The 13,014-nt window shown below is 46.7% G+C and overlaps 1 protein-coding gene across 1 annotated transcript in view; it reads right to left on the minus strand.

Annotated features, from left to right (window-relative positions):
• LOC110504815 (A disintegrin and metalloproteinase with thrombospondin motifs 2) overlaps window positions 1-13,014 on the minus strand; it is a 241,852-nt gene that overhangs the window by 85,488 nt on the left and 143,350 nt on the right. The window lies entirely within an intron of this gene.

A 13,014-nucleotide genomic window follows, 5' to 3' on the forward strand; every position in this document is an offset into this window, starting at 1 on the left:
AGATCTACAGCTGAGGTGGGAGACTCTGTCCATAGGACAACAATCAGTCATATATTGCACAAATCTGGCCTCTATGGAAGAGTGGCAAGAAGAAAGCCATTTCTTAAAGATATCCATAAAAAGTGTTGTTTAAAGTTTACCACAAGCCACCTGGGAGACACACCAAACATGTGGAAGAAGGTGCTCTGGTCAGATGAAACCAAAATTGAACTTTTTGGCAACAATGCAAAACGTTATGTTTGGCGTAAAAGCAACACAGCTGAACACACCATACCCACTGTCAAACATGGTGGTGGCAGCATCATGGTTTGGGCCTGCTTTTCTTCAGCAGGGACAGGGAAGATGGTTAAAATTGATGGGAAGATGGATGGCGCCAAATACAGGACCATTCTGGAAGAAAACCTGATGGAGTCTGCAAAAGACCTGAGACTGGGATGGAGATTTGTCTTCCAACAAGACAATGATCCAAAACATAAAGCAAAATCTACAATGGAATGGTTCAAAAATAAACATATCCAGGTGTTAGAATGGCCAAGTCAAAGTCCAGACCTGAATCCAATCGAGAATCTGTGGAAAGAACTGAAAACTGCTGTTCACAAATGCTCTCCATCCAACCTCACTGAGCTCGAGCTGTTTTGCAAGGAGGAATGGGAAAAAATGTCAGTCTCTCGATGTGCAAAACTGATAGAGACATACCCCAAGCGACTTACAGCTGTAATCACAGCAAAAGGTGGCGCTACAAATTATTAACTTAAGGGGGCTGAATAATTTTGGAACGACAATAAATGTCGTTCCACTTCATGATTGTGTCCCACTTGTTGTTGATTCTTCACAAAAAAATACAGTTTTATATCATTATGTTTGAAGCCTGAAATGTGGCAAAAGGTCGCAAAGTTCAAGGGGGCCGAATACTTTCGCAAGGCACTGTATATATGTACATACCAAAACCCAATAGAGTGAAAAGAAATTCCATTCGCTCTCACAATCACCCCTGCTTGACGACTCACTCCCAGCATGCACTCTGACGAGAGAAAGAAAGAGAGAGAGAGAGAGAGAGAGAGAGAGAGAGAGAGAGAGAGAGAGAGAGAGAGAGAGAGAGAGAGGGAGGGAGGGAGGGTGGGAGAGAGGGAGAGAGGGAGAGAGAGAGGGAGGGAGACTAATGGTGATTATTCAGGTGAAAGCAGTCCTAATATTGAGATGTCACTGCCACAGCAGACAGTTTGTCAGGACATGGTGTAGTTCTCTGGAGAGCTCCTCATAATGTTCAGCTGGCCACGGCCTTGCGTATGTGCCAATTGGACACCTTGCTGTTGGATTCGGCGAAGTTACTCCAGTGGTCTTATACTTAATGATGTAATCCAGCAGACAGACTCAGGAAACACACACGCACAGACACACACACACAGGACTCAGGTCAAAAGTAGTGTGGTATGTATGGAATAGGGTACCATTTGGGATGAATTACTCCATTAGCTGATTTCATTCAAGCAGGTTTCTCTGTACTGGTCAATACATTTGATTAAAGCAGGTTTCTCTGTACTGGTCAATACATTTGATTAAAGCAGGTTTCTCTGTACTGGTCAATACATTTGATTAAAGCAGGTTTCTCTGTACTGGTCAATACATTTGATTAAAGCAGGTTTCTCTGTACTGGTCAATACATTTGATTAAAGCAGGTTTCTCTGTACTGGTCAATACATTTGATTAAAGCAGGTTTCTCTGTACTGGTCAATACATTTGATTAAAGCAGGTTTCTCTGTACTGGTCAATACATTTGATTAAAGTATTAACTTTATTCAAGATCAAACTGACATCAGCAGAATGAAACAGATGTTTTCAAAATTGTTTGAATCAAGACTTAAACAGTATTCTGATGAACAAGTGTCTACAGCAAACAGATATATTTAGTGTGTAAGACGGTGTTGATATCAGAGACAATGGAGTAGGAGGTGTTGATATCAGAGACAGTGGAGAAGGACAGTGTTGATATCAGAGACAGTGCAGAAGGACAGTGTTGATATCAGAGACAGTGGAGTAGGAGGTGTTGATATCAGTGCAGAAGGACAGTGTTGATATCAGAGACAGTGCAGTAGGAGGTGTTGATATCAGAGACAGTGGAGAAGGACAGTGTTGATATCAGAGACAGTGCAGTAGGACAGTGTTGATATCAGAGACAGTGCAGTAGGACAGTGTTGATATCAGAGACAGTGCAGTAGGACAGTGTTGATATCAGAGACAGTGCAGTAGGACAGTGTTGATATCAGAGACAGTGGAGTAGGAGGTGTTGATATCAGAGACAGTGCAGTAGGACGATGTTGATATCAGAGACAGTGCAGTACGACAGTGTTGATATCAGAGACAGTGCAGTAGGACAGTGTTGATATCAGAGACAGTGCAGTAGGACAGTGTTGATATCAGAGACAGTGCAGTAGGAGGTGTTGATATCAGACAAAATGGAGTAGGAGGTGTTGATATTAGAGACAGTGCAGTAGGACAGTGTTGATATCAGAGACAGTGGAGAAGGACAGTGTTGATATCAGAGACAGTGGAGAAGGACAGTGTTGATATCAGAGACAGTGAAGAAGGACAGTGTTGATATCAGAGACAGTGGAGTAGGAGGTGTTGATATCAGAGACAGTGCAGTAGGACAGTGTTGATATCAGAGACAGTGCAGTAGGACAGTGTTGATATCAGAGACAGTGGAGTAGAAGGTGTTGATATCAGAGAAAAAGGAGTAGGAGGTCTTGATATCAGAGACAGTGGAGAAGGACAGTGTTGATATCAGAGACAGTGGAGGAGGACAGTGTTGATATCAGAGACAGTGCAGTAGGACGATGTTGATATCAGAGACAGTGCAGTAGGACAGTGTTGATATCAGAGACAGTGGAGAAGGACAGTATTGATATCAGAGACAGTGGAGAAGAACAGTGATGATATCAGAGACAGTGGAGAAGGACAGTGTAGATATCAGAGACAGTGGAGAAGGACAGTGTTGATATCAGAGTCAGTGGAGAAGGACAGTGTTGATATCAGAGACAGTGGAGAAGGACAGTGCTTATATCAGAGACAGTGGAGAAGGTCAGTGTTGATATCAGAGACAGTGCAGTAGGACGATGTTGATATCAGAGACAGTGCAGTAGGACAGTGTTGATATCAGAGACAGTGGAGAAGGACAGTGTTGATATCAGAGACAGTGCAGAAGGACAGTGTTAATATCAGAGACAGTGGAGTAGGAGGTATTGATATCAGAGACAGGGGAGTAGGAGGTTTTGATTTCAGAGACAGTGGAGAAGGACAGTGTTGATATCAGAGACAGTGGAGAAGGACAGTGTTGATATCAGAGACAGTGCAGTAGGACGATGTTGATATCAGAGACATTGCAGTAGGACAGTGTTGATATCAGAGACAGTGGAGAAGGACAGTATTGATATCAGAGACAGTGGAGAAGAACAGTGATGATATCAGAGACAGTGGAGAAGGACAGTGTAGATATCAGAGACAGTGCAGAAGGACAGTGTTAATATCAGAGACAGTGGAGTAGGACAGTGTTGATATCAGAGACAGTGGAGTAGGAGGTGTTGATATCAGAGACAGGGGAGTAGGAGGTTTTGATTTCAGAGACAGTGCAGTAGGACAGTGTTGATATCCGAGACAGTTGAGAAGGACAGTGTTGATATCAGAGACAGTGGAGTAGGACAGTGTTGATATCAGAGACAGTGGAGAAGGACAGTGTTGATATCAGAGACAGTGCAGAAGGACAGTGTTGATATCAGAGACAGTGCAGTAGGACAGTGTTGATATCAGAGACAGTTGAGAAGGACAGTGTTGATATCAGAGACAGTGGAGTAGGACAGTGTTGATATCAGAGACAGTGGAGTAGGAGGTGTTGATATCAGAGACAGGGAAGTAGGAGGTTTTGATTTCAGAGACAGTGGAGAAGGACAGTGTTGATATCAGAGACAGTGGAGAAGGACAGTGTTGATATCAGAGACAGTGCAGAAGGACAGTGTTGATATCAGAGACAGTGCAGTAGGACAGTGTTGATATCAGAGACAGTGGAGAAGGACAGTGTTGATATCAGAGACAGTGGAGAAGGACAGTGTTGATATCAGAGACAGTGGAGTAGGAGGTGTTGATATCAGAGACAGGGGAGTAGGAGGTTTTGATTTCAGAGACAGTGGAAAAGGACAGTGTTGATATCAGAGACAGTGGAGAAGGACAGTGTTGATATCAGAGACAGTGCAGTAGGACAGTGTTGATATCAGAGACAGTTGAGAAGGACAGTGTTGATATCAGAGACAGTGCAGTAGGATGGTGTTGATATCAGAGACAGTGGAGTAGGAGGTTTTGATTTCAGAGACAGTGGAGTAGGAGGTATTGATATCAGAGACAGGGGAGTAGGAGGTATTGATATCAGAGACAGGGGAGTAGAAGGTGTTGAAATCAGAGACAGGGGAGTAGGAGGTGTTGACGTCAGAGACAGGGGAGTTGGAGCTGTTTATATCAGAGACAGGGGAGTTGGAGGTGTTGATATCAGAGACAGTGGAGTAGGATGGTATTGATATCAGAGACAGTGGAGTAGGATGGTGTTGATTTCAGGGACAATGGAGTAGGACGGTTATGATGTCAGAGACAGTGAAGTAGGACAATGTTGATATCAGAGAGAGTGGAGTAGGATGGTGTTGATATCAGAGTCAGTGGAGTAGGATGGTGTTGATATCAGAGACAGTGGAGTAGAATGGTGTTGATATTAGAGACAGTGGAGTAGGATGGTGTTGTTATCAGAGACAGTGGAGTAGGATGGTGTTGATATCAGAGACAGTGGAGTAGAATGGTGTTGATATTAGAGACAGTGGAGTAGGATGGTGTTGATATCAGAGAGAGTGGAGTAGGATGGTGTTGACATCAGAGACATTGGAGTAGGATAGTGTTGATATCAGAGACATTGGAGTAGGATGGTATTGATATCAGAGACAATGGAGTAGGATGGTATTGATATCAGAGACAGTGGAGTAGGATGGTGTTGATTTCAGGGACAATGGAGTAGGACAGTTATGATATCAGAGACAGTGAGGTAGGACAATGTTGATATCAGAGACAGTGGAGTAGGATGGTGTTGATATCAGAGACAATGGAGTCGGATGGTGTTGATATCAGAGACAGTGGAGTAGAATGGTGTTGATATCAGAGACAGGGGAGTAGGAGGTGTTGATATCAGAGACAGTGGAGTAGGATGGTGTTGATATCAGAGACAGTGGAGTAGAATGGTGTTGATATCAGAGACAGTGGAGTAGGATGGTGTTGATATCAGAGACAATGGAGTAGGATGGTGTTGATATCAGAGACAGTGATGTAGGATGGTGTTGATATCAGAGACAGTGGAGTAGGATGGTGTTGATATCAGAGACAGTGATGTAGGATGGTGTTGATATCAGAGACAGTTGAGTAGGATGGTGTTGAAATCAGAGACAGTGGAGTAGGATGGTGTTGATATCAGAGACAGTGGAGTAGGATGGTGTTGATATCAGAGACAGTGGAGTAGGATGGTGTTGATATCAGAGACAGTGGAGTAGGGTGGTGTTGATATCAGAGACAGTGGAGTAGGATGTTGTTGATATCAGAGACAGTGATGTAGGATGGTGTTGATATCAGAGACAGTTGAGTAGGATGGTGTTGAAATCAGAGACAATTGAGTAGGATGGGGTTGATATCAGAGACAATTGAGTAGGATGGTGTTAATATCAGAGACAGGGGAGTAGGAGGTTTTGATTTCAGAGACAGTGGAGTAGGAGGTATTGATATCAGAGACAGGGGAGTAGGAGGTATTGATATCAGAGACAGGGGAGTAGAAGGTATTGATATCAGAGACAGGGGAGTAGGAGGTATTGATATCAGAGACAGGGGAGTAGGATGGTGTTGATATCAGAGACAGGGGAGTAGGATGGTGTTGATATCAGAGACAGGGGAGTAGGAGGTTTTGATTTCAGAGACAGTGGAGTAGGAGGTATTGATATCAGAGACAGGGTAGTAGGAGGTATTGATATCAGAGACAGGGGAGTAGGAGGTATTGATATCAGAGACAGGGGAGTAGGAGGTTTTGATTTCAGAGACAGTGGAGTAGGAGGTATTGATATCAGAGACAGGGGAGTAGGAGGTATTGATATCAGAGACAGGGGAGTAGGAGGTATTGATATCAGAGACAGGGGAGTAGAAGGTATTGATATCAGAGACAGGCGAGTAAGAGGTGTTGATATCAGAGACAGTGGCGTTGGAGGTGTTGATATCAGAGACCGTGGAGTAGGAGGTTTTGATATGAGAGACATTGGAGTTGGAGGTGTTGATATCAGAGACAGGGGAGTAAGAGGGGTTGATATCAGAGACAGGGGAGTAGGAGGTGTTGATATCAGAGACAGGGGAGTAGCAGGTGTTGATATCAGAGACAGGGAGTAAGAGGTGTTGATATCAGAGACAGGGGAGTAAGAGGTGTTGAAATCCGAGACAGGGGAGTAAGAGGTGTTGATTTCAGAGATAGGGGAGTAGGAGGTGTTGATATCAGAGACAGTGGAGTAGGATGGTGTTGATATCAGAGACAGTGGAGTAGGATGGTGTTGATATCAGAGACAGTGGAGTAGGATGGTGTTGATATCAGAGACAATGGAGTAGGATGGTGTTGATATCAGAGACAGTGGAGTAGGATGGTATTGATATCAGAGACAGTGGAGTAGGATGGTGTTGATATCAGAGACAGTGGAGAAGGACAGTGTTGATATCAGAGACAGTGAAGTAGGATGGTGTTGATATCAGAGACAGTGAAGTAGGATGGTGTTGATATCAGAGACAATGGAGTAGGATGGTGTTGATATCAGAGACAGTGGAGAAGGACAGTGTTGATATCAAAGACAGTGCAGAAGGACAGTGTTGATATCAGAGACAGTGGAGAAGGACAGTGTTGATATCAGAGACAGTGCAGAAGGACAGTGTTGATATCAGAGACAGTGGAGTAGGACAGTGTTGATATCAGAGACAGTGCAGATGGACAGTGTTGATATCAGAGACAGTGGAGAAGGACAGTGTTGATATCAGAGACAGTGCAGAAGGACAGTGTTGATATCAGAGACAGTGGAGTAGGATGGTGTTGATATCAGAGACAGTGGAGAAGGACAGTGTTGATATCAGAGACAGTGGAGAAGGACAGTGTTGATATCAGAGACAGTGCAGAAGGACAGTGTTGATATCAGAGACAGTGGAGAAGGACAGTGTTGATATCAGAGACAGTGGAGTAGGATGGTGTTGATATCAGAGACAGTGGAGTAGGATGGTGTTGATATCAGAGACAGTGGAGTAGGACAGTGTTGATATCAGAGACAGTGGAGAAGGACAGTGTTGATATCAGAGACAGTGCAGAAGGACAGTGTTGATATCAGAGACAGTGGAGTAGGAGGTGTTGATATCAGAGACATTGGAGTACTATCATTTATCTACGTGAAGAAAATAAATCATACAAGTTATCTATGGTTACTGTTCCCCTGGCTCGGAGGCATCCCACCCACAGACACACATCACACACACCAGACTACTTTGCACACCTTGGCCACATAGCTCAAAGCATGGACACTTTGTCTCCTTGGCGACAGGTTTATAGGTCGTCAAGGTGATGAGTGGCGCGGACAAAAGACCGTTAAAGCGGCCGCTGGCATCTGGACGTGTAGCAACGCACCATGAGGTCGCAAAAAATGTCACCGCACCGCCATGAGCAGGCACTCATTACAAGTAGAGACAAGGGAGGAACAGAACACCTCATGCAATCAGAAGAACACTCTGTGATGATACACATATTGAACTCTGCATCGCCTCCTTTTATAGGTTTCATTATTTAGTCAGTTAATCAGCAATCTAATTTTACATGAACGCAATTCCCAAAGCACACCCTCCACACCGTACATTATTCAAATATGAAGCATGAATTCAACTTGATGCTGTAAAACACAACTACGACCTAGTGTTCTATTGGTTTAGAAGGCACTGTGTGCATCATGAACTACGAGCTGTAATAATATTCATCATCTACAAGCCAAATCCCATCCTAGATCAACATTCCTACTCTGAGACGCTTTGTGGATATGGGCCCTGACCTTAGTGAGCTTTATCCAAAGTTGAGGGACAGAGGTACCAGATAGACAGAGTTTAAGGACACAGAGGTCTGTCTACTTCTGGCCCTGTTTGTGGGATGGGAAGGATCCTGTCTGTGTGATGGAGGGATCTTGTCTGTGTGATGGGAAGATTATGTCTGTGTGACGGAGGGATCCTGTCTGTGTGATGGAGGGATCCTGTCTGTGTGATGGAGGGATCATGACTGTGTGATGGAGGGATCCAGTCTGTGTGATGGAGGGATCCTGTCTGAGTGACGGGGAGGATCCAGTCTGTGTGATAGGCAGGATCATGTCTGTGTAATAGAGGGATCATGTCTGAGTGATGGAGGGATCCAGTCTGTGTGATGGAGGGATCCTATCTGAGTGATGGGGAGGATCCAGTCTGTGTGATGGAGGGATCCAGTCTGTGTGATAGGGAGGATCATGTCTGTGTGATGGGGAGGATCCAGTCTGTGTGATAGGGAGGATAATGTCTGTGTGATAGAGGGATCATGTCTGTGTGATGGAGGGATCCAGTCTGTGTGATGGAGGGATCCTGTCTGAGTGACGGGGAAGATCCAGTCTGTGTGATAGGCAGGATCATGTCTGTGTAATAGAGGGATCATGTCTGAGTGATGGAGGGATCCAGTCTGTGTGATGGAGGGATCCTATCTGAGTGATGGGGAGGATCCAGTCTGTGTGATGGAGGGATCCAGTGTGTGTGATGGAGGGATCCTGTCTGTGTGATGGAGGGATCATGTCTGAGTGATGGGGAGGATCCTGTCTGTGTGATGGAGGGATCATGTCTGTGTGATAGGGAGGATCCAGTCTGTGTGACAGAGGGATCATGTCTGAGTGATGGAGGGATCATGTTTGAGTGATGGAGGGATCCTGTCTGTGTGAAGGAGGGATCATGTCTGAGTGATGGAGAGGATCCTGTTTGTGTGATGGAGGGATCATGTCTGAGTGATGGGGAGGATCCAGTCTGTGATGGAAGGATCTTGTCTGTGTGATAGGGAGAATCCAGTCTGTGTGATAGGGAGGTTTCAGTCTGTGTGATAGGAAGGATCCTGTCTGTGTGATAGGGAGGATCATGTCTGTGTGATGGAGGGATCCAGTCTGTGTGATGGAGGGATCCTGTCTGAGTGATGGGGAGGATCCAGTCTGTGTGATAGGGAGGATCATGTCTGTGTGATGGGGAGGATCCAGTCTGTGTGATGGAGGGATCCAGTGTGTGTGATGGAGGGATCATGTCTGTGTGGTGGAGGGATCATGTCTGAGTGATGGGGAGGATCCTGTCTGTGTGATGGAGGGATCATGTCTGTGTGATAGGGAGGATCCAGTCTGTGTGACAGAGGGATCATGTCTGAGTGATGGAGAAAAAGAAGGAACAGCACATCAGCATGTTTTTTTAAAACCTTTGTATTAACTAGGCAAGTCAGTTAAGAACAAATTCTTATTTTACAATGATGGCCTAACCTGGCCAAACCCGGACAAGGCTGGGCCAATTGTGAGCCTCCCTATGGGACTCCCGATCTCGGCCGGTTGTGATACAGTACGGGATCGAACCAAGGTCTGTAGTGGTGCCTCTGGCACTGAGATGCAGTGCCTTAGATCGCTGCGCCACTCAGGAACAGAATCCATAGAATGTAACCGCTTCTGGGAAAAGTCTAAACAAACAACATGAAGAGTTGTCTATCCAAATCGGAGATGTATGGATAAACCCGTTCTCCAAATCTTTTTGGCTCTATAACAAAGAACAAACAGCAAAAACAAAAATAGATGATCAATCAAAAAATCTTATATTCAACTATTAAAGACTACCATAACCCAGTGGATTCTCCAATTACATTGAATGAACTACAGGACTAAATACCAACCCTCCAACTCAAAAAGCCTGTGGGGTTGATGGTATCCTAAATGAAATGATCAAATATACAGACCACAAATTCCAATTGGCTATACTTAAACTATTTAACATCATCCTCAACCCTCTTCAACATACATATCAACTAATTGGTGAGGGCACTAGAACAGTCTGCAGCTCCAAGCTTCACTCTACTAGAATCTGAAGTCAAATGTCTACTGTTTGCTGATGATCTGGTGCTTCTGTCCCCAACCAAAGAGGGCCTACAGCAGCACCTAGATCTTCTGCACAGATTCTGTCAGACCTGGGCCCTGACAGAAAATCTCAGTAAGACAAAAATAATGGTGTTTCAAAAAAGGTCCAGTTGCCAGGACCACAAATACAAAATCCATCTAAACACCATTGCTCTAGTGCCACGGCCGTTGAAAGAAGAGGACCAAGGCGCAGCATGGTAAACGTACATTCTCTTTTTATTCAAAAAAGACGCTGAACAAAACAATAAACACTACCAAACACACTGTGAAGCTAAAGGCTATGTGCCATAAACAAAGTCAAATACCCCCAAAGACAGGTGGGATAAAGGGCTGCCTAAGTATGGTTCCCAATCAGAGACAACGATAGACCGACTGTCCCTGATTGAGAACCATACCCGGCCAAAACAAAGAAATACAAAACATAGAAAAATGAACATAGAATGCCCACGCAAATCAGACCCTGACCAAACCAAAATAGAGACATAAAAAGCTCTCTAAGGTCAGGACGTGACAGTACCCCCCCAAGGTGCGGACTCCGGCCACAAGACCTGAACCTACAGGGGAGGGTCTGGGTGGGCATCTATCCTCGGTGGCGGCTCTGGTGCGGGACGTAGATCCTGCTCCACCTCTGGCTCACCCCGCTTTGGTGGCGCCTCTGGTGTGGGGACCCTCGACGCCGACCCCGGACTGGGGACCCTCACTGCGGGCCCCGGACTCGGGACCCTCGTTGAGGGCCCCGGACTGAAGTACGTCGCTGGAGGCTCCGGACTGAAAGATGTCGCTGGAGGCTCCGGACTGGAGGTTGTCGCTGGAGGCTCCAGGCTGGAGGCCGTCTCTGGACTGGAGGCCGTCTCTGGAGGCTCCGGACTGGAGGCCGTCTCTGGAGGCTCCGGACTGGAGGCAGTCTCTGGAGGCTCCGGACTGGAGGCCGTCTCTGGAGGCTCCGGACTGGAGGCCGTCTCTGGAGGCCCCGGACTGGAGGCCGTTTCTGGAGGCTCCGGACTGGAGGCTCCGGACTGGAGGTTGTCTCTGGAGGCTCCGGACTGGAGGCCTTCTCTGAAGTGGAGAGACACAAAGGAGGCCTGGCTCTGGGAGCAGGCACAGGACTCACCAGGCTGGGGAGACATACAGGAGGCTTCTTTCATGGCCGAGGCACCGGATACACTGGGCCGTGTAGGCGCACTGGTGGCCTCGAGCGCAGAGCTGGCACCACCCGTTCTGGATGCCCACTTCCACCCGGCAAATGCGGGACGCTGGCACAGAGCACACCGGCCTGTGAATGCTCAACCGAGACACAGTGCGCATTACCCCTTAGCACGGAGCCTGACCAGTCATATGCTCGCCACGGTAAGCACGGGGAGTTGGCTCAGGTCTCCAACCTGACTCAGCCACACTCCCCGTGTGCCCCCCCAAAAAAAATGTTGGGGGCTGCCTCTCGGCCTTCCTTGCCGGCCGTGTTCCCTCATAACGCTGCCGCTCCGCCTTAGCTGCCTCCAGTTCCTCCCGTGGACGGCGATACTCCCCTGCCTGCCTCCAGGGTCTCTTACCGTCCAGTATCTCCTCCCATGTCCATTTCTCCAGATAGCGCTGCTCCCCCTTACCACGCTGCTTGGTCCCTTGATGGTGGGTAGTTCTGTCACAGCAGTTGAAAGAGGAGGACCAAGGCGCAGTGTGGTGAGTGTACATTCTCTTTTTTTCTTGAAAAAAGACGCCAAACAAAACAATAAACACTACCAAACAAACCGTGAAGCTAAAGGCTATGTGCCATAAACCAAGTAAACTACCCACAAAGACAGGTGGGATAAAGGGCTGCCTAAGTATGGTTCCCAATCAGAGACAATGATAGACAGCTGTCCCTGATTGAGAACCATAACCGGCCAAAACAAAGACATACAAAACATAGAAAAATGAACATAGAATGCCCACCCCAAATCACACCCTGACCAAACCAAAATAGAGACATAAAAAACTCTCTAAGGTCAGGGCGTGACATCTAGAGCACACAATAACCTATATATACGTCGGCCTAAACGTCAGTGCCACAGGTAACTTCTGGAGAGCCTTCTGGAGAGCCCTGCGGTTGAGGGCGGTGCAGTTGCCATACCATGCTGTGATACAGCCCGACAGGATGCTCTGGATTGTGCATCTGTAAAAGTTTGTCAGGGTTTTGGGTGACAAGCCAAATTTCTTCAGCCTCCTGAGGTTGAAGAGGCGCTGTTGCGCCTTCTTCACCACACCGTCTGTGTGGGTGGACAATTTCAGTTTGTCTGTGATGTGTACGCTGAGGAACTTAAAACTTTCCACCTTCTCCACTGCTGTCCCTTCGATGTGGATAGGGGGCTGCTCCCTCTGCTGTTTCCTGAAGTCCACGATCATCTCCTTTGTTTTGTTGACGTTGAGTGAGAGGTTGTTCCTGACACCACACTCCTAGTGCCCTCACCTCCTCTCTGTAAGCTGTCTCGTTGTTGTTGGTGATCAAGCCCACTACTGTTGTGTCGTCTGCAAACTTGATGATTGAGTTGGAGGCGTGCATGGCCACACAGTCGTAGGTGAACAGGGAGTACAGGAGAGGACTGAGCAAACACCCTTGTGGGGCCCCAGTGTTGAGGGTCAGCAAAGTTGAAATGTTGTTTCCAACCTTCACCACCTGGGGGCGGCCCGTCAGAAAGTCCAGGACCCAATTGCACAGGGCGGGGTTGAGACCCAGGGCCTCCAGCTTGATGATGAGCTTGGAGGGTACTATGGTGTTGAATGCTGAGCTGTA

Source organism: Oncorhynchus mykiss, chromosome 25, assembly GCF_057628025.1.
Source record: "Oncorhynchus mykiss isolate SJ-2025 chromosome 25, ASM5762802v1, whole genome shotgun sequence".
NCBI lineage: Eukaryota > Metazoa > Chordata > Actinopteri > Salmoniformes > Salmonidae > Oncorhynchus > Oncorhynchus mykiss.